The sequence below is a fragment of the Trachypithecus francoisi genome, unplaced genomic scaffold, assembly GCF_009764315.1.
Source record: "Trachypithecus francoisi isolate TF-2019V2 unplaced genomic scaffold, Tfra_2.0 Lachesis_group5, whole genome shotgun sequence".
NCBI lineage: Eukaryota > Metazoa > Chordata > Mammalia > Primates > Cercopithecidae > Trachypithecus > Trachypithecus francoisi.
Window position 1 is genome coordinate 86,247,674 of NW_022681470.1, and position 19,602 is coordinate 86,267,275.

Below are 19,602 nucleotides of genomic sequence, written 5' to 3' on the forward strand. Positions count from 1 at the left end.
ATTCTCCAGCCACCAGGGAAAACAGTCCTTTTGCACCTGGATTCCCATTGCCACCAACTTCTTGTAAACTCCAGTCCTGAGGACACGCCAGAGGCCCAGGCCTCGGGCCCCGTGGGCACGCCCGGTGCCACAGTGTCTACCACCATACCACCCTGAGTGTGCCCGATCTCGTCTGATCTTGGAAGCTAAGCAGGGTAGGACCTGGTTAGGACTTGGATGGGAGACAGCCTGGGAATACCGGGTGCTGTAGGCTTTTTTGCTGTCTTTCTTTCTATTCTACCTTCCTTTCTTTCCTTCTCTCTCTCTCTTTTTCTTTCTTCTTTCTATTCTTCTCTTCTTTCCATCTTTCTTTCGTTCTTCTTTGCTTCCCTTCTTCTTTTTTCATTTTCTTTTCTCTTTCCTTCTTTTTTCTTTCTTTTTTTTCTTTCTTTCTTTAGCTTTCTTTCTTTATTCTTCTTCCTTCTTATTTCTTTCTTTCTCTGTCTTCCCTCTCTTTCTTCTTTTCTTGCTCTCTTTTTTCTTTCTTCTTTCTTTAATTCTTTCTTTCTTTTCATTCTTTCTCTCTCTCTTTCCTTTCTTTCTCTCTTTCTTACTTATTTCTTTCCTTCCTTCTTTCTTTTCTTTCTCTCTTTCTCCCTTTCTTTCTTTCTGTCTCCTTTCTTCCCTTCTTTCTCTCTTTCTTTCCTTCCTTCTTTCTTTTGTTTCTCTCTCTCTCTTTCTTTCTTTTTCCTTTCCTTCTTTCTTCCTTTTTTCTTTCTCTCCATCCCTCCCTCCCTTCCTTCTTTTCTTCCTTCCTTCCTTCCTCTCTCTCTCTCTCTCTCTTTCTTTCTTTCTTTTTTCTTTGTTTCTTTTTCTTCCAAATGGAGTCTCGCTCTATCACCCAGGGTGGAGTGCAGTGGCGTGATCTCGGCTCACATCAAGCTCCGTCTCCCAGGTTCACGCTATTCTCCTGACTCAGCCTCCCAAGCAGCGGTGACTTGAGGTGCCTGGCCTCAAGCCAGGCTCATGTTTTGTAGTTTTAGTAGAGACGGGGTTTCATCATGGTGGCCAGGCTGGTCTGGATCTCCTGACTTTGTGATCCACGTATCTTGGCCACCCAAAGTGCTGTGGTTACAGCCGTGACCCACGGAACCTGGCTTGCTGTAGTCTTTTGTGGCTTCAACCATCCCTCCCTTCCCCCTACTGTCGCCATGCTTCCCAACTTACCCGGACTCTTCTCCCACTTTAGCACCTTTCTACACCCCCACCACAGCCGGAGACCTCCTCCTGGGCTTCTGCCAGCAAAGCACCACCGGGCAGCAGAATCCCACCATTTCTGCCTCGCCACCGCCCCACCAGGCGCCCGGCTCCTTTCCGGGAGGGTGGGTGGCCGGACCCCAAGGGCACAGGCGTGAGTTCCCTGCCATTCGCTGTGCCTTACAGCTCCGGAAATGACCAGGTGATTCAATCCACTCTTCGGGCGCCACCACCACCTTCCTAACCAGGGGAAGGGGCGGGCAGGGGCAGCAGGTGCCACACACGACAGCCAAGACCTCCGCTCCCGAACGCAGGGGCTGCTTTATTCGGGGGAAGCACATTGCTTCGCCAGCCACCAGGAAAACAGTCCCTGTGCACTCAGATTCCCATTGCCACCATCTTCGTGTAACTCCAGTCCCGAGGACAATCCACAGAACCAGGCCTCAGGCCCCAGGCGCACCTACTGCCACGGCTCCCACCAAATGGGTGGGCACACTCTGCCAATCATGGGGCCCACCAAACCACACCAAGAGCAGATGGAAGTGCCAAGAAAGGAAGAAGCCTACTAAACCCACTTCCAAAGCAAGAAATTAATCCAAGAGAAAACCCATCACAGCCCTCCTGAGCAGCGAGGTAAGAGAAGAATACCTCCCCGACAGGGTGGAGGACCCGATGATGTCCTAGGATTGTGGGCCCTGGGCCCTGACGCCTTGGAGCACTCCCTGTTCTGAGCGGGATGGATATGGTGGAAGCTCGGGAGCTTGGGAGCCAGGGGTAGGCCATGGGCCAGTGGCTCCGTGGTTCTGATATGAGCCCGGAGGCCCCTGGCTGGCAGTGCCAGCTGGAAGCCAGCAGGCATGGCTGGGCTGGGCTCTTGTGGCAGTCAAGAGCCTCTGCTGGTGTCTACAGCCATACCACCCTGAATGTGTGAGATCTCCTCTGATCTCATGAAGCTAAGCAGGGTCGAGCCTTGTTAATACTTGGATGGGAGACCACCTGCGAATACTGGGTGCTGTAGAATATTTTGCTTTCTTTCTTGTCTTTCTTTCTTTTCTACATTCCTTTCTTTCCTTCTCTCTCTCTCTTCTTTCTTTCTTTTCTTACTCTCTCTCTTTCTTTCTTTCTTCTTTCTTTCCTTCTTTCTCTTCTTTCTTCCTTTCTCTCTTCTTTCATTGTTCTTTCCTTCTTTCTTTTCTTTCTCTTTTTTCTTCTTTCTTTCCTTTCTTTCCCTCTCTTTCTTCCTTTCTTTCTCTCTTCTCTTTCTTTCTTTCTTTTCTTTCTTTCTTTCTTTCTTTCTTTCTTCTCTTTCTTTCTTTCTTGCCTATCTCTCTGTTTCTCTCTCTTCCTCTGTCCCTCTCTCTCTGAATCTCAGTCTGTCTCTTTCTGTCTCCCCTTCCCCTGTTTCTCTCGACAGATGTCTCTCTGCCACCATTAGTTTCAATCTCTCCATCCATCTCTTCCTTGCTTTTCTTCAAGCCATTTGTGTGTGTGTGTGTGTGCGTGCATGCCCATGTGTGGGTTTCAATGTGCCTGTGCCCAGGTGTGTCTCTGTGTGGGGCTGTGGATTTGCTGCTGGTGGTGGTGGGGTGTGTCTGGGTTTCTCTAAGCCCCCCTCACTGGGGATCAGGCTGCTGGCTCTAGTGCCATCCCGGGGAAAATCAGGGCCATCCCCCATCCTCCAATGCCCCAGAGCCAAGGGCCTCTGCTGGCGTCTACAGCCATACCACCCTGAAGGCGCTCAATCTCGTCTGATCTCAGAAGCTAAGCAAGGTCGGGTCTGGTTAGTACTTGGATGGGAGACCGCCTGGGAATACTGGGTGCTACGGGCTTTCTTGCTTTCATTCTTGCCTTTCTTTCTTTTCTACATTCCTTTCTTCCCTTCTCTCTCTCTTCTTTCTTTCTTTCCTTCTTTCTTTTCTTTCTTTCCTTCCTTCCTTCCTTCCTTCCTTCCTTCTTTCTTTTCTTTCTTTCTTTTCTTTCTTTCTTTCTGTGTCTCTCTCTTTCTTTCTTTCTGTCTTTCTTTCTTACTCTTTTTCTTCCAGACGGAGTCTTGCTGTGTCACCCAGGCTGGAGTGCAGTGGCGCAATTTTGTCTCACTGCAAGCTCCAAATCCCGGGTTCAACCCATTCTCCTGCCTCAGCCTCCTGAGCAGCTGGAACTACAGGCACCTGACACCACGTCAGGCTCATGATTTGTAGTTTTAGCAGAGACTGGGTTTCGCCATGTTAGTCAGGCTGATCTGGATCACCTGATCTCATGATCCACCTGCCTCGGCCTCCCAAAATGCTGGGATTACAGGCGTGATCCACCAGTCCCAGCCTGCTGTAGGCTATTTTGGTTTCCCCCTCACTTCCTTCCCCATACTGTCACCATGCTTCCCAAACTTCCCTGACTCTGCTCCCTCTTTACGGCCCGCCTACACCCCCGCCACAGCCGGGGACCTCCTCCTGTGGATCTGCCACCAAAGCACCACCGAGAAGCTGCATCCCATGCTTTTGCCTCACTTCCGACCCGCCAGGGACTCGGGAGCCGGGGGAAGGCCCCAGGCGAGTGGCTCTGGTGTCCTGATCTGAGCCTTGTGGGCCTGAGCAGGCGGTGCCTGCTGGAAGCTGGCGGGCATGGCTGGGCTGGGCTCTTGGGGCAGTCAGGCGCCTCTGTTGCCATATCCTGCCAAACAACCCTGAAAGCACTGGATTTCATCTGATCTTGGAAGCTAAGCAGGATTGGGCCTGGTTAGTACTTCAATGGGACACAGCCTGGGAATACTGGGTGCTATAGGTTTTTGGCTTTCTTTCTTGTCTTTCATTCTATTCTACCTTCGTTTCTTCCCTCCTCTCTCTCTCTCTTCCTTTTTCTTTCTTTCCTCCTTTCTTTCGTTCTTTTTTCCTTCCTTCTTTCTTTGTTTCTTTTTTCTTTCTTTCTCTCTTCTTTCTTTTTATTTTTCTTTACTGTCATTATTTCTCTCTTTCTTTCCTTCCTTCTTTGTTTTCTTTCTTTTTTACCTTCAATCTGTTATGCATTCTTTCTTTTTGTTCTTTCTTTCCTGCTTTCTCTCTCTTTCTGTCTTCCTTTCTTTCCACCTTTCATTCTTTTCTTTCCTTCTTTCTCTCTTTCTTTTTTCTTTCTTTTCTTTCTCTCTTTCCTTCTTTCTTATTTCTTTAATTTTTGCTTTCTTTTCTTTCTCTCTCTCTTTCTTTCTTTCCTTCTTTCTTTTCTTTCTCTCGTTGTTTCCTTCTTCCTTTCTTTTGTCTTTCTTTCTCTCTTTCATTCTCGCTTTCTTTCTTCCTTTCTTCTTTCTTTCTTTTCTTCATTATTTCTCTCTCTTTCTTTCTAATCTTTCTTTCTCTCTTTCCTTCTTCCTTTCTTACTTTCTTTCTTCTTTCTGTCCTTCTTTCTTTTCTTTTTTCTTTCTCTTTCTGTCTTTCCTTCTTTCTTTCTTTTCTTTCTCTCTTTCTGTCATACTTTCTTTCCTCTTTCTTCAATTCTTTCTTTCTTTTCTTTCTTTCTCTCCTTCTTTCTTACTTTCTTTCTATTCTTTCTCTATTTCTTTCTTTCCTTCTTTCTTTCTTGTTTCTTTCCTTTTTTCTTCTTTTCTTTCTTTCTCTCTCTCTTTCCTTCCTTCCTTCCTTCCTCCTTCCTTCCTTCCTTCCTTCCTTCCTTCTTTCTCTCTCTCTCTCTCTTTCTTTCTCCTTTCTGTCTTTCTTTCTTTTTTCTTCCAGATGGAGTCTCGCTCTGTCACCCAGCCTGGAGTGCACTGGCGCAATCTTGGCTCACTGGAAACTCCGCCTCCCGGATTCACACCATTCTCCTGCCTCAGCCTCCTGAGAAATGGGGACTACAGGCACCCGCCGCCTTGCTGGGCTCATGTTTTGTAGTTTTAGTAGAGACAGGGTTTCACCGTGTTTCCCAGGCTTTTCTGGATCTACTGACCTCGTGATCCACTCCCCTCAGATTCCCAAACTGCTGAGATTACAGACGGGATCCACCATGCCCAGCCTGCTGTATGCTTCTGTGGCTTCCCCCCTCCCTCCCTTCCTGCTACTGTCGCCATGCTTCCCAACATCCCCTGACTCTGCTCCCACTTTACCGACCTCCTACACCTCCACCGCCGCTGGGGAACTCCTCTTTGGGGTTCGACACTAAGGCACCACCAGGCAGCAGCATCCCACCGCTTCCAACCCATGGCCGCCACCCCAGGAGCCCTGGTCCAGTCCCAAAGGACAGGGGGCCATACCCTAAAGGTGCAGCGCAGGTTCCCTGCCTTTCACACTGCTTTCTTGCTCTCAGAATGCCCAGGAGATTCAATGCACTCATCTTGCGCTGCGGCAACCTTCCAAACCGGGGAAAGGAGTGGGCAGGGACAGCAGGTGCCACACACGCCAGCCAAGACCTCCACTCAAGAACACAGGGGTTGTTTTATCTGGGTGAAGGACATTGCTTCACCAGCTACCAGTAAAACATTCCCTGTGCACCCTCATTCCCATTGCCACCAACTTCGTGTAAACTCCAGTCCCAAGGACAAGCCAGAGATCCAGACCTCAGGCATCGTGGGCACGCCCGGTGCCACCGCTCCTGCCAAATGTGCAGTGCACTCTGCAAATCAAGTGGCCTACCACACCACACCAAGAGCACAGGGAGGTACCAACAAAGGAAGGAGCCTATGAAACCCACCTCCAAAGCAAGCAATTAATCTAAGACAAAACCCATCTTGGCACTCAGTTGCTCCTCTCACATGGACCGCCTGGCCATCCTATTCTGGCCCAGCCCAAGCCCCATCCACCCTATCCCAGCCCGGTCAAAAGGGCCCTGCCTGCTGGAGCAGTGCGCTCCCTCTCCAAGTCTCTATTGCTCTCACTCTCTAGCTCCCTATCCCTCTCTCTTATGGGTTTGCCCCTAAACCTCATGCTGCTACAATCGACTTCCATCTGTCTCTCTGTCTCTTTCTCTTTCTCTGTCCCTCTATCTTTCTCTGCCTCTCTGTCTGTCTATTTCCCTATCCCCCTCCACTTTCTCTCTCGATCGCTGTCTCTCTCCCTCCCTCGCTTTCAATCTCTCCATCCATCTCTTCCTTGCTTTCCATCAAGCCGTTTGTGTGGGCGTGCATGTGTGTGTTTGTGTGTGTGTTTGTGTCTGTGTGTGTGCTTGCGTGTGTGTGAGTTCCTGTGCACATACACCCGGGTGTGTTTGTGTGTGGGGCTGTGTATTTGCTCCTGGTGGTGGTGGTTTTTGTCTGGGTTTCTCTCAGCCCTTCTCGCCAGGGATCAGGCTGCTGACTCTAGTGCCAGCCCATGGCAAACCAGGGCCATCCCCCAACTCCCAAACCCCCATGCTGTCTTGCCCACCGACCAGGTCTTGGTTGGGACAACCAACCATGGTGAGGCAGTATGAGAAAAAGGCCATGCGAGGCTGGGCTGGCTGTTCACCCTTGGCCCACCCTAATGGCTCTTGGTGGTTGGAGCAAGAGGGGCCCTTGCAGGACCTACTAAGTGGCTAAGGATCCAGAGGAATAGCTCCACAACAGGGGGTAGGATCCAAAGGGGTCCCAGGATCATGGTCCCTGGGACCTGAAACCTCAGAGCACTCCCTGTTCCGAGCGGGCCTGATGTGTTGGAAGCTGGGCAGTTCAGATGCCATGGGAAGGCCGCAGTCGAGGGGCTCTGGGGTCCTGATATGATCCTGGTGGCCCGGGTTGGTGGTGCCAGCTGGAAGCAGGCTGGCATGGCTGGGCTGGGCTCTTGTTGCAGCCAGGAGCCTCTGCTGATGTCTACGGCCATACCAACCTGATTGCACCTGAACTCTTCTGATCTCGGAAGCTAAGCAGGGTTAAGCCTGGTTAGTACTTGGATGGGAGGCCACCTGGGAATATTGGTTTCTGTACCTTTTTTGCTTTCTTTGTTGTCTTTCTTTCTTTTCTACCTTCCTTTCTTCCCTTGTCTCTCTCTTTTCTTTCTTTCCCTCCTTCTTTCTCTCTTTCTTCCTTCCTGCCTTTCTCTCTTTTTTCTTTCATTCTTTTTCTTTCTTTCTTTCTCTCTCTCTTTCTTTCTTTCTTCTTTTTTCTTTTCTTTCTTTCTCTTTCTTTCCTTCCTTCCTTCCTTATTTTTTTCTTCTTTTCTTTCTTTCTCTTCTTTTCCCTTCCTCCTTACTTCCTCTCCTTCCTTCCTCTTCCTCTTTCTTTTTTCTTTCTTTCTTTCTTTCTTTCTTTCTTTTTTCTTTCTTCTTTCCTTCTTTTTTTCTCTTTTTCTTCCTGACAGAGTCTCACTCTATCACCCAGGATGGAGTGCAGTGGCACGATCTTGGCTCACTGCATGCTCTGCCTCCTGGGTTCACTACCTATTCCTGCCTCAGCCTCCCGAGCAGCGGGGACTACTGTGCCTGCCCCCACACCAGGCTTATGTTTTGTAGTTTTACTAGAGACCGGATTTCACCATGTAAGCCAGGCTGGTCTGGATCTCCTGACCTCGTGATCCACACGAGGCCTCTGCCTCCCAAAGTACTGGGATTACATTCGTGATCCACCCCGCCCGGCCTTCAGTAGGCTTTTGTGGCTTTCCCCCTCCCTCCCTTCCCCCTACTATCACCATGCTTCCCAAACTCCCATGACTCTGCTCCCACTTTATCACGCCCCTACACCCCTGATGCAACTGGGGAACTCCTTCTGGTGGTGCGTCACAAAAATACCACCAGGTAACAGCCTTCCATCACTTCTGCCTAGCTGCCGCCCTGCCAGGAACCCAGTTCCAGCCTGGGAGGGCAACGGGCCGGACCCCAAAAGCACAGGCCTGGGTGTTGGCATTGTGAGATGAAGGCCATGTGCCGCTGGGCTGCCTGTTCGCCCTTGGCCGGGGCTGACAGCTGTGGCTGGGTGGGGCAAGAGGTGACCTCACAGGAGCTCCTGAGCCAACATGGATCCAAAAGAATACCTCCATGACAGGGCAGAGGAGCAGACGCTGTCCAAGGATCGTGGGTCATGGGCCCTGACGCCTCAGAGCACTGCCTGTTCCGAGTGGGTCTGATGTTGTGGAAGCTCAGGAGCTTGGGAGCTGGGGGAAAGCTGCGGGTGAGGGCTTGGGGGTCCCGATACGAGCCCAGAGGTCCTGGGCTTGTGGTGCCGGCTGGAAGCTGGTGGGCATGGCTGGGCTGGGCTCTTAGGGCAGCCAGGCCCCCCTGCCGGTGTCTATGGCCATACCACCCTGAACGCACCCGATCTCGTCTGGTCTCGGAAGCTAAGCAGGGTAGGACTTGGTTAGTACTTGGATAGGAGACCGCTTGGGAATACTGAGTGCTGTAGTCTTTTTAGCTTTAATTCTTGTCTTTCTTTCTTTTCTACCTTCCTTTCTTTTCTACTCTCTCTCTTGTTTCTTTCTCTCTTTCTTTCTTTCCTTCTTTCTTTCTTCATTGTTTCCATCTTTCTTTCTTTAATTATTTCTAGATCTATATGTTTAATTTTATTTAATTATGTATTTCTTAACTTTTTTCTATTTCTATATTGTTTCTTATTATTTATTTTATTTGTTTATTATTATTTACTCTATCTCTATTTCTTAATTTATTTTTCGGTTAGGGCTGGGTTTATTAGTTTGGTTACTTGTTAATCTGGATTTCGGTATATCTTTATTTGTACTTATTTCTTTCCGTAAGGTAGGCAACTTTCTTTGATTATTTCGTTATTTATTACGCTGTTATGTCTGCGGATTCAAGTATTTTTCTTTTTTATTTAAGTTATTTAGTATTGCTGGGATTATTTAGATACTGAGTTATAGACATCTTCTTGGCTTTATGTCTTTATCTCTTTCTTCTTTCAAACGTTCTTTCTGATTTGGTTCAAAAGTTCGTTCTTGGAATTCTTTTTCTATATTTATTCTGCTTTGGATGTATTCCTCGTAGGGACTTGTATCCTTATTTCTTTTTGGCCTTCTTATTTTCGGTCTGGTTTCTTCTTTATTCTTCTATTTCTTCTGGCATTATTCTTTCTTTCTCTGGTTTGGTGTATTTAAGGTTTAGTTTTCATTTTTCTCTATAGATTTCTTGCCTTCTCTTCTCTCTGTCTTCATACGTAGTTCTCTACCCTTTTATTTTCTGTCTCTTTATACCTTCATTTTTCTTTATCTTTCTCTGTATTATCTGTTCTTTCTTCTGTTATGTTCTAACTTAGTTCTTACTTTATTTCTTTTCTTTTCTTGTTTTCTCTTTCATTCTTCTCTTTCTTCTTTTATCCTTCTTTCTTTCTCTCCCTCCCTCTTCCTTACTACCTTTCCGTTCTTCCTTCTTCTTCTCTTTCCTTCCTTCCTTCCTTCCTTCTCTCTCTTTCTTTCTTTCTTCTCTTTCTTTCTTTCTTCTTTCTTTCTTTCTTTCTCTTCCTTCCTTCCTTCCTTCCTTCCATTCTTTCCTTTCTTTTCTTTCTTTCCTTTCTTTCTCTCTCTTCCAGAAGGGGTCTCACTCTGTCACCGAGGCTGGAGTGCACTGGTGCGATCTTGGCTCACTAAAAGCCTGGGCTCCCTGGTTCTCACCATTCTCCTGCCTCAGTCTCACAAGCACCTGGGACTACAGGTGCCCGCCACCATGCCTGGCTCATGTTTTGTGGTTTTAGCAGAGATGAGGTTTCACTATACTAGCCAGGTTGGTCTAGATCTCCTGATCTCATGATCCACCTGCCTCGGCATCCCAAAATCCTGAGATTACGGGCGTGATCCACCACGCACAACCTGCTGTAGGCTTTTGTGTCTTCCACCTTCCCTCCTTTCCCCATACTGTCACCATTTTTCCCAACCTCTCCTGACTCTGCTCCCAAATCATCATGCCCCTACACCCCCACCGCATCCGGGGACATCCTTCTGGGTTGTGCCACCAAAGCACCACCAAGCAGCAGCATTTAACTTCTTCCATCTAGCCATCGCCCCGCCAGGAGCCCGGCTCCAGGCTGACAGGGCAGGGGGCCGTAGCCCCAAGGCACAGGCTCTGGTGTTGGCGTTGTGAGAAAAGCGCCATGCGCTGCTGGGCCGCATGTTCACCCTTGGCCAACCCTGATGGCTCTGGCTGGGTGGGGCTAGAGGGGGCCTCGCTGGCACTCCAGAGCCACCAGGGATCCCAAAATATACCTCTGCAACATGGTGGAGGCCTGTACTGTGTCCCAGGATCGTGGGTCCTCGGCCCTGACCCCTCCGAGTGCTCCCTGTTATGAGCAGGCCCAACGTGGTGGAAGCTTGTGACCTCGGGAGCTGATGGAAGGCCACGGGCCAGCACCTCGCGGGTCCAGATACGAGTCTGGAGGCCCTGGGCTGGCGGTCCTGGATGGAAGCCAGTGGGCAAGACTGGGCCAGGCTCTTGGGACAGCCAGGTGCCTCTGCCCACCTCTACGGCCATACCACCCTGAATGTGCCCAATCTCGTCTGTTCTTGGAAGCTAAGCAGGGTTGGCCTGGTTAGGACTTGCATGGCAGACCACCTGGGAATACCAGGTGCTGTAGGTTTTTGGCTTTCTTTCTTGTTTTTCTTTCTTTTCTACGTTCCTTTCTTCCCTTCTTCTTCTCTTCTTTCTTCTTTCTTTGTTCCTTCTCTCTTTTCTTTCACTCTCTCCTTTCTTTCTTCTATCTTTCCTTCTTCTTTCTTTCTTTCTTTTTCTCTCTTTCCATCTTTCTTTCTTTCTTCTTTCTCTTTCTTCTTTCTTTCCTTTCTTTCGTTTGTCTCTGTCTTATTCTCTTTCTTTAATTCTTCTTTCGTCCTCCTTTCCTTTGTTCTTCCTTCTTCTTCTTTCTTTCCTTCTGTCATTTCTTTCTTTCTTTCTTTCTTCTTTCTTCCTTTCTTTCTCTTCTCATCCATACTCTTTCTTTTTTCTTTCTCTTTCTCTCTTCCTTCCTTCCTTCTTCTTTCTCTTTCTTTCTTCTCTCTCTCATCCATACTTTTTTTTTTCTTTCTTTCTCTCTCTCTCTTCCGTCCTCCTTCTTCTTCCTTCCTTCCTTCCTCTCTCTCTCTCTCTTTCTTCTTTCTTTCTTTCTTTCTTTCTTTCTTTCTTTCTTTCTTTCTTTTCCTTCTTTCCTCTTCCAGACGGAATCTCCTGTGTCACACATGCTGGAGTGCAATGGCACGATCTCGACTCACAGCAAGCTTGGCCTCCTGGGTTCATGCCATTCTCCTGTCTTAGCCTCCCAAGCACCTGGGACTAAAGGTGACCACCTACAAGCCGGGCTCATGTTTTGCAGTTTTAGTAGAGATGAGGTTTCACTGTGTTATCCAGGCTGGTCTGGATATCCTGACCATGAGATCCACCCACCTTGGCCTCCCAAAGTGCTGGGATTACAGGCGTGATTCACCGCATGATGTATGCTTTTGTGGCTTCCCCTCTCCCTCCTTTCCCCCTACTGTCACTATGCTTCCCAACCTCTCCTGACTCTGTACCCGCTTTATTGTCTGCTTACACCCCTGCCGAAGCCGCAGCCTGGAACCTCCTCCTGGGGGTCTGCTACCAAAGCACCACAGGGGAGCAGGATCCCACCGCTTCTGCCTCACTACCAACCCACCAGGAGCCTGGCTCCAGCCATGGAGGGCAGGGAGCCAGACCCCAAAGGTGTATGCACGGGATCCCTGCCTTTCGCAGTGTCTTCCCGCTCCTGGAACGCCCAGGAAATTCAATCCACTCATCATTCGCTGCCTTCCAATCTGAGAGAAGGGGTGGACAGGGGCAGAATGTGCCACACATGCTAGCCAAGATGTCCGCACCAAATCGCAGAGCTGCTTTCTCTGGGGGAAGATCTTTGCTTTGCCAGCCACCAGGAAAACAGTCCTTGTGAACCCGGATTCCCATTGTCACCAACTTCACGTAAACTCCAGTCCTGAGGACATGCCAGAGACTCAGGCCTCAGGCCCTGTGGGAACGCCCAGTTCCACGGCTCACGCCAGTCAGGCAGGTGCACTCTGCAAATCACGGTGACCACCGCATGGCACGAAGAGCATTGTGAGGTGCCAATAAAGGAAGGAGCCTATGCAACCCACCTCCAAAGCAAGCAGTCAATACAGGACAAAACCCATCTCAATGCTCCCTTGCTCCTCTTGCATGGACAGCCTGGCCACGCTGTTCTGGCCCAGTCCAAGCTCCCTCAAACTATCCTGGCCTGCTCAAAAGGACACTGCCTATTGGAGCAGGGCGCTCCCTCTGCAAGGCTCTATCGATCTCGCTGTCTAGCTCCCTGCGCCTCTCTCTTCTGGGCTTGCCCCTGCACCTCGCGATACTTCTGTCGCCTTCCCTCTGTCTCTCTTTGTCTGTCACTCTCTCTTTCTCCACCTCTCTGTCTCTTTCCCTCTCCACCTCCCCTGTCTCTCTTGATCATTGTATCTCTCCCTCCCTCAGTTTCAATCTCTCCATCCATCTATACCTTGCTCTCCTTCAAGCCGTTTGTGTGTGCATGCACGTGGGTGTGTGCCTGTGTGTGTATGTGTGTGTCTGTGTGTGTGCATGCACGTGTGCGTGTTCCTGTGCATGAACGCCCAGATGTCTCTGTGTGTTGGGCTATGGATTTGCTCCTGGTGGTGGTGGGGTGTGTCTGAGTTTCTCTCAGCCTTCTTGTTGGAGATCAGGTTGACGGCTAAGTGCCAGCACGGGACAAAGCAGGGCCATACCCCAACTCCCAACCCCCCACTCCCTCTTGCTCACCCAGCAGGTCTTGGTCTTCACAAGTGACCGTTGTGTGGGTTGTGAGTAAAAGGCCATGAGCGGCTGGGCTGGCTGTTCACCCTTGTCCAGCTCTGACAACTCTGGCTGGGTGGGGCAAGAGGGGGCCATGCAGGGGGTTCTGAGCGGACCAGGATCTAAATGAATACCTAAGCGACAGGGCGGAATACTGCAGGGGGTCCCAGGATCATGGCCCCGGGGCCCTGACACCTCAGAGTGCTCCCTATTATGAGCAGTCCTGATGTGGTGGAAGGTCGGGAGCTCCAGAGCTGGTGGAAGGCCGCAGGTGAGTGGCTCGGGGGTCCCGATATGAGCCCGGCATCCCCCGGCTGGTGGTGCCAGCTGGAAGCCTGTGGGCATGGGTGCACCAGGCTCTTGGGATAGCCAGATGCCTCTGCTGGTGTCTATGGCCATACCACCCTGAACGTGTTCGATCTTGTCTGTTCTTGGAAGCTAAACAGGGTCTGGGCTGGTTAGTACTTGCATGGGAGACCACCTGGGAATACCAGGTGCTGTAGATTTTTGGGATTCTTTCTTGTCTTTCTTTCTTTTCTACCTCCCTTTCTTCCTTCTCTCTCTCTCCTTTCTTTCTCCTTTTCTTCTTTCTTCTTTCTTCCTTCTTTCTTCTTCTTTATTTCTTCTTTCTTCTTCTTCTTTCTTTCTTCTCTTTTTCTCTTTTTTTTTTCTTTCTTCTTTCTTTCTTTCTTTCTTTCTTTCTTTCTTTCTTCTTTCTTCTTTCTTTCTCTCCCTCTCTCTCTCTCTTCCCTATTTCTTTTTCTTCAGATGGAGTCTCGCTCTGCCACCCAGGATGGAGTGCATTGGCATGATCTCAGCTCACTAAAAGCTCGGCCTCCCGGGTTTACGCCATTCTCCTGCCTCAGCCTCCTGAGCACCTGGGACTACAGGCGCCTGCCACCACGCCTGGCTCATGCTTTGTAGTTTTAGTAGAGACAGGGTTTTACCGTATTAGCAAGGCTGATCTAATTCTCCTGAGCTCGTGATCCATCCACCATGGCATCCCAAATTCCTGGCATTACAGGCTTGATCCACCACACCCGGCCTGCTGTAGGCTTCTGTGGCTTCCCCCTCCTCTCCCCCTACCGTCGCCATGCTTCCCAACCTCCCCTGACTCTGTTCCCCCTTTTTCGTCTGCCTTCACCCCCGCCGCAGCCAGGGATTTCCTGTTGGGGTCCACCACAAAAGCACCACCGGGCAGCAGCACCTCACTGTTTCCACCTTGCCGCCGCCCCGCCAGGACCCATTCTACAGCCCAGGAAGGCATGGGACCAGACACCAAAGGCCCAGGCACGGGTTTGCTGCCATTCGCAGTTCCTTCCCACTCCCAGAACACCCTAGGCGATTCAATCCACTCATCAGGTGCCACCACAATCTTCCAAACTGGGTGAAGGGGCGGGCAGGGGCAGCAGGTGCCACACACCCTAGCGAAGACCTCAGCTCCAGAATGCAGGGCCTGCTTTAACCGGGGGAAAGACGCTGCTATGCCAGCCACCAGGAAAACACTCCCTGTGCACCGGGATTCCCATTTCCACCAACCTCGTGTAAACTAAAGTCCTGAGGACTCACCAGAGACCCAGGCCTCAGGCCCTGTGCACACACCCGGTGCCACGGATCCCACCAAAAGGGCGGGCACACTGCAAATCAAGGGGTCCAACACACTGCACCAAGAGCACATGGGGGTTCCAAAAAAGGAAGGAGCCTACGAAACCCACCTCCAAATCAAGCAATTAATCCAAGACAAAACCTGTCTCTGCGATCCGTTGCTCATCTCACATGGATGGCCTGGCCACCCTGTTCTGGCCCAGCCCAAGCCCCCTCCACCATATCCCGGACTGCTCAAAGTAGGGTGCTCCCTCTCCAAGGCTCTATCTCTCTCGCTCTCTGGTTTTCTCCACCTCTGTCTTCTGGGTTTGCCCCTGCACCTCATGCTTCTTCTGTCGCCTTCCCTCTGTCTCTCTGTCTATCTCTTTCTCGGCCTCTCTGTCTGTCTCTTTTCATCTCCCCCTCCCCAGTCTCTCTCGATTGCTGTCTCTCTCCCTCCCTCGGTTTCAATCTCTCCATCCATCTGTTCTTTGCTCTCCTTCAAGCTGTTTGTGTGGGCGTGCATGGGTGTGTATGTGTGTGAGTGTGTATTTCTGTGTGTGTACATGCACACGTGTGTGGGTACCTGCACGTGAATGCCCAGGTGTGTCTGTGTGTGGTGCTGTGGATTTGCTCCTGGTGGTGGTGGGGTGTGTCTGGGTTTCTCTCAGCCCCTCTCGCTGGGGATCAGGCTGCTGGCCATAGGGCAGCTCCTGGCAAAGTAGGGCCATCTCCCAATCCCCAATCCCCCACACCCTCTTGCCAACCAGCCTGGTCTTGGTCGGGACAAGCCACCGTGGTGGGGCTGTTGTGAGAAAAGGGCCAGACGCAGCTGGTGCATATGTTCACCCTTGGCCAGCTCAGATGGCTCTGGGTGGCTGAGGCAAGAGAGGGCCTCGCAGGAGATCCTGAGCAGCCAGTGATCCAAAAGAATACCTCCACGACAGGTCAGAGGACCAGACAGATTCCTGGGCCCTGATGCCTCTGAGCACTCAATGATCCGAGCTGGCCAGAAGTAGTAGAAACTCAGCATCTCGGGAGCGGGATAAGGCCGAGGGCAAGAGGCCCAGGGGTCCCGATCCAAGCCCGGCACCCAGGCCTGGTGGTGCTGTCTGGAAGCCTGCGGGCATGGCTGAGCCGGGCTGTTGGGGCACCCAGGCACCTCTGTCCACGTCTATGGCCATACCACCCTGAACACGACCGATCTCGTCTGATCTCAGAAGCAAAGCAGGATTGGGCCTGGTTAGCACTTGGATGGGAGACCGCCTGAGAATACAGGGTGCTGTAGGCTTTTTTGCTTTCTTTCTTGTCTTTCTTTGTTTTCTACTTTCGTCTCTTCCCTTCTCTCTCTCTTCCTTTTTGCTTTCTTTCTTCTCTTTCTTTCTTCTTCCTTCTTCTTTTCCCTTCTTTCTTCTTTCTTTTCTTTCTTTCTTTCTTTCTTTCCTTTCTTTCCTTTCTTTCTTCCTTCTTTCTTCCTTCCTTCCTTCCTTCCTTCCTTCCTTCTTACTTTCTTTCTTCTTTCTTTCCTTCCTTCCTTCCTGCCTTCCTGCCTTCCTGCCTTCCTTCCTTTTCTTCCAAACGGAGTCTCACTTTGTCACTCAGGCTGGAGTGTAGTGGCGTGATCTCAGCTCACTGCTAGCTCTGCCTCCGGGGTTCACACCATGCTCCTGCTGCAGCCTCCAGAGCAGCTGGAACTACATGGGCCTGACACAATGCCCAGCTCATGTTTTTAGTTTTAATAGAGATGGGGGTTCACCATATAAGTGAGGCTGGTCTGGATCTCCTGACCTCGTGATCCACATGCTTCAGCCTCCCAGAGTGCTGGGATTACATTCGTGATCCACATGTCCAGCCTGCAGTAGGCTGTTGTGGCTTCCCACCTCCCTCCCTTCCCCCTACTATCGCCATGCTTCTCAATCTCCCCTGACTCTGCTCCCCCTTTATCATGCCCCTACACCTCCGATGGATCTGGAGAACTCCTTCTGGGGTGTGCCACAAAAGCACCACCGGGCAGAAGCATTCCACTGCTTCTGCCTAGCCACTGCCCCACCAGGAGCCTGGCTTCAGCCTGGGAGGTCAGGGAACTGGACCCCAAAAGCGTAGGTCTGGGTGTTGGCATTATGAGAAAAAGGCCACGTGCCGCTGGGCCACCTGTTCGCCTTTGGCCAGCCCTGATGGCTCTGGCTGGGTGGGGCAAGAGGGGGCCACGCAGGAGCTCCTGAGCCCCCAGGGATCCAAAAGAATACCTCCGCAACAGGGCGGAAGACCGGACAGGGCCCCAGGATCATGCACCCTGGGCACTGAGGCCTTGGAGCACTCCCTGTTCCGAGTGGGCCAGACATAGTGGAAGCTCAGGAGCTTGGGAGACAGGGGAAGGCCATGGGCGAGTGGCTCAGGGGCCCCAATACGAACCTGGAGGCCCTAGGCTGGCGGTGCCAGCTGGAAGCTGGTGGGCATGGCTGGGCCGGGCTCTTGTGGCAACCAGGTGCCTATGCTGGCGTCTATGGCCATACCACCCTGAACGCATGCGTTCTCATCTGATCTTAGAAGCTAATCAGGGTCAGGCCTGATTAGTATTTGGATGGGAGACCGCCTGGAAATACCGGCTGCTGTGGCCTGTTTTGCTTTCTTTCATATCTTTATTTTCTACCTTCCTTTCTTTCCTTCTCTCTTCTCTCTCTTCTTTCTTCTTTGTTTTCTCTCTTTCTCTTTCTTTCTTTACTTCTTTATTCTTCACTCTTCTTTCTGTTTTCTCTCTTTCTTTTTTCTTTCCTTTCTTTTCTTTCTTTCTACTTCTCTTTCTTTCTATTCTCTCTTTCTTTCCTCTCTCTTTCTTCTCTCTCTCATTCCTTTCTTTACTTTTTCTTTTCTCTCTTTTCTCTCTTTGCTATATTTCTATTCTTCTTTCTTTCTCTCCCTCTTCTTCCTTCTTTCCTTCCTTCTTCATTCCCTCCCTCCTCCCTCCTCCCTCCCCCCTTTTTCTTTCTTGCTTTCTTGCTTTTTCTTTCTTTCTTCTTTCCTTCCCCCCTTCCTTCCTTCCTTCCTCCCTTCCTTCTTCTCCGTCTTCCTTCTTTCTTTTTCTTCCAGATGGAGTCTCACTCTATCCCCATGGTGGAGTGCAGTGGTGTGATCTGGCTCACTGCAAGCTCCACTCCTAGGTTCACACCATTCTCCTGCCTCAGCCTCCTAAGCAGTGGGGATACATTTGCCCACCCCTACGCTGGGCTCATGTTTTGTAGTTTAAGTAGAGACGGAGGTCTTTGTGTAGCCAGGTGGTCTGGATCTCCTGACCTCATGATCCACCCTCATGGAATCCAACAAGCTGTGGTTACAGGCGTGATCCATCACGCTGGCCTGCTGTAGGCTTTTGTGACTTCCCCCATCCCTCCCTTCCCCCTTCTGTCGCCAGGCTTCCCAACTGCCCCAGACTCTGCTCCCACTTTATCGCCCCACCTACATCCCCACCGCAGCCAGGACATCCTCTTGGGGGTCCACCATGAAAGCACAATTGGGCAGTAGCCTCTCATCGCTTTTGCCTCGCCACTGCCATGCCAGGAGCCGGGTCCATCCCTGCAGGGAATGGGGCAGGACCAGAAAGTGCAGGCACGGGTTATCTGCCATTTGCGCTAACTTCCCACTCCCGGAATGCCCAGGCGATCAATGCACTCATCAGACCCTGCACAACCTTCCAAACCGGGGGAAGGGGCGAGTAGGGACAGCGGGTGCCATATAGCCAGTGAAGACCTCTGCTCCAGAACGCAGGGGCCGCTTTATCCGGGGAAGGACATTGCTTTGCCAGCCACCAGAAAACAGTCCTGTGCACCGGATTCCATTGCCACCAACTTCGTGTAAACTCCAGTCCTGAGGCATGCCAGAGACCCAGGCCTTGTGTTCCATGGGCACACCTGCTGCCATGGCTCTGCCAAATGGACGGGGACACTCTGCAAATCCAGGAGCCAATGCACTGCACAAGGAGCGCAGGGAGGTGCCAACCAAGGAAGGAGCCTACAAAAGCCACCTCCAAAGCAAGCAATTAACGCATGACAAAACCCATCTCAGCGCTCCATTGCTCCTCTTGCATGGATGGCCTGGTCACCCTGTTCTGGTCCAGTGCATGCCCCCTCCACCCTATCCTGGCCTGCTCAAAAGGGCCCTGCCTACCGGAACAGGGTGCTCCCTCTTCAAGACTCTATTTCTCTCACTCTCTAGCTTCCCCCCCTTCTGGGTTTGCCCCTGCACCTCATGCTCCTTCTGTTGCCTTCCCTCTGTCTCTCTGTCTCACTCTCTTTCTCTGTCCCTCTCTCTTTCTCTGCCTCTCTGTCTGTCTCTTTCCCTCTCCCCCTCCCCTGTCTCTCTCAACCGCTGTCTCTCTCCATGCCTCGGATTCAATCTCTCCTTCCATCTCTTCCTTGCTCTCCTTCAAGCCGTTTGCATGTGCGTGCATATGTGTGTGTGTGTCTGTGTGTCTGCGCGTGCCTGTGAGTGCGTTCCAACGCGCGAGTGCCCCAGTGTGTCTGTGTGTGGGGCTGTAGATTTGCTCCTGGTGGTGGTGGGGTGTTTCTGGGTTTCTCTCAGCCCCTCTCACCGGAGATCAGGCTGCCGGCTCTAGTGCCCGCCCTGGGCAAAGCAGGGCCATCCCTCAACACCCAACACCCCACACCGTCTTGCCCCCCTGCCGGCTCTTGTTTGGGATAAGCGATTATTATGGGGACGTTGTGAGAAAAAAACCATGCGTGGTTGGGCTGACTGTTCGACCTTGGCTAGCCCTGATGGCTCTGGGTCTGTGGGGCAAGAGGGGGCCTTGCAGGAGCTCCAGAGCAGCCAGGGATCCAAAAGAATACCTCCGCTACAGAGCAGAGGCCTGGACAGGGTCCATTGATCGTTGGCCATAGGCCCTGATGCCTCAGAGCTCTCCCTGTTCTGAGTGGGCCTGACATGGTGGAAGCTTGGCAGCTTGGGAGCCAGGGGAAGGCCGCGGGCGAGTGGCTCGGGGGTCCCGATCAGAGCCCAGCGACTTTGGGCTCTCGGAGCCGGCTGGAAGCTGACAGACATGTCTGGGCTGGGCTCTTGGGGTAGCCAAAGGCCTCTGCTGCCATCTATGGCCAT

At 51.2% G+C, this 19,602-nt stretch overlaps 1 non-coding gene and 8 pseudogenes across 1 annotated transcript; all 9 read left to right on the top strand.

Moving 5' to 3' along the window:
- Nucleotides 1-134: 134 nt before the first annotated feature.
- LOC117077018 lies at nucleotides 135-253 on the top strand (annotated as a pseudogene).
- A 1,884-nt stretch (nucleotides 254-2,137) lies between these two features.
- Nucleotides 2,138-2,257, top strand: LOC117077129 (annotated as a pseudogene).
- Nucleotides 2,258-2,946: 689 nt separating this feature from the next.
- On the top strand, nucleotides 2,947-3,065 carry LOC117077075 (annotated as a pseudogene).
- Nucleotides 3,066-6,998: 3,933 nt separating this feature from the next.
- On the top strand, nucleotides 6,999-7,117 carry LOC117077133 (annotated as a pseudogene).
- Nucleotides 7,118-8,408: 1,291 nt separating this feature from the next.
- On the top strand, nucleotides 8,409-8,527 carry LOC117077081. Its single transcript, XR_004434667.1, has one exon. It is a non-coding gene; the product is annotated as a 5S ribosomal RNA (ribosomal RNA).
- Nucleotides 8,528-10,584: 2,057 nt separating this feature from the next.
- Nucleotides 10,585-10,702, top strand: LOC117077041 (annotated as a pseudogene).
- Nucleotides 10,703-13,299: 2,597 nt separating this feature from the next.
- On the top strand, nucleotides 13,300-13,418 carry LOC117077120 (annotated as a pseudogene).
- A 2,250-nt stretch (nucleotides 13,419-15,668) lies between these two features.
- On the top strand, nucleotides 15,669-15,787 carry LOC117076933 (annotated as a pseudogene).
- A 1,208-nt stretch (nucleotides 15,788-16,995) lies between these two features.
- On the top strand, nucleotides 16,996-17,114 carry LOC117077121 (annotated as a pseudogene).
- The last annotated feature ends 2,488 nt before the right edge of the window (nucleotides 17,115-19,602 follow it).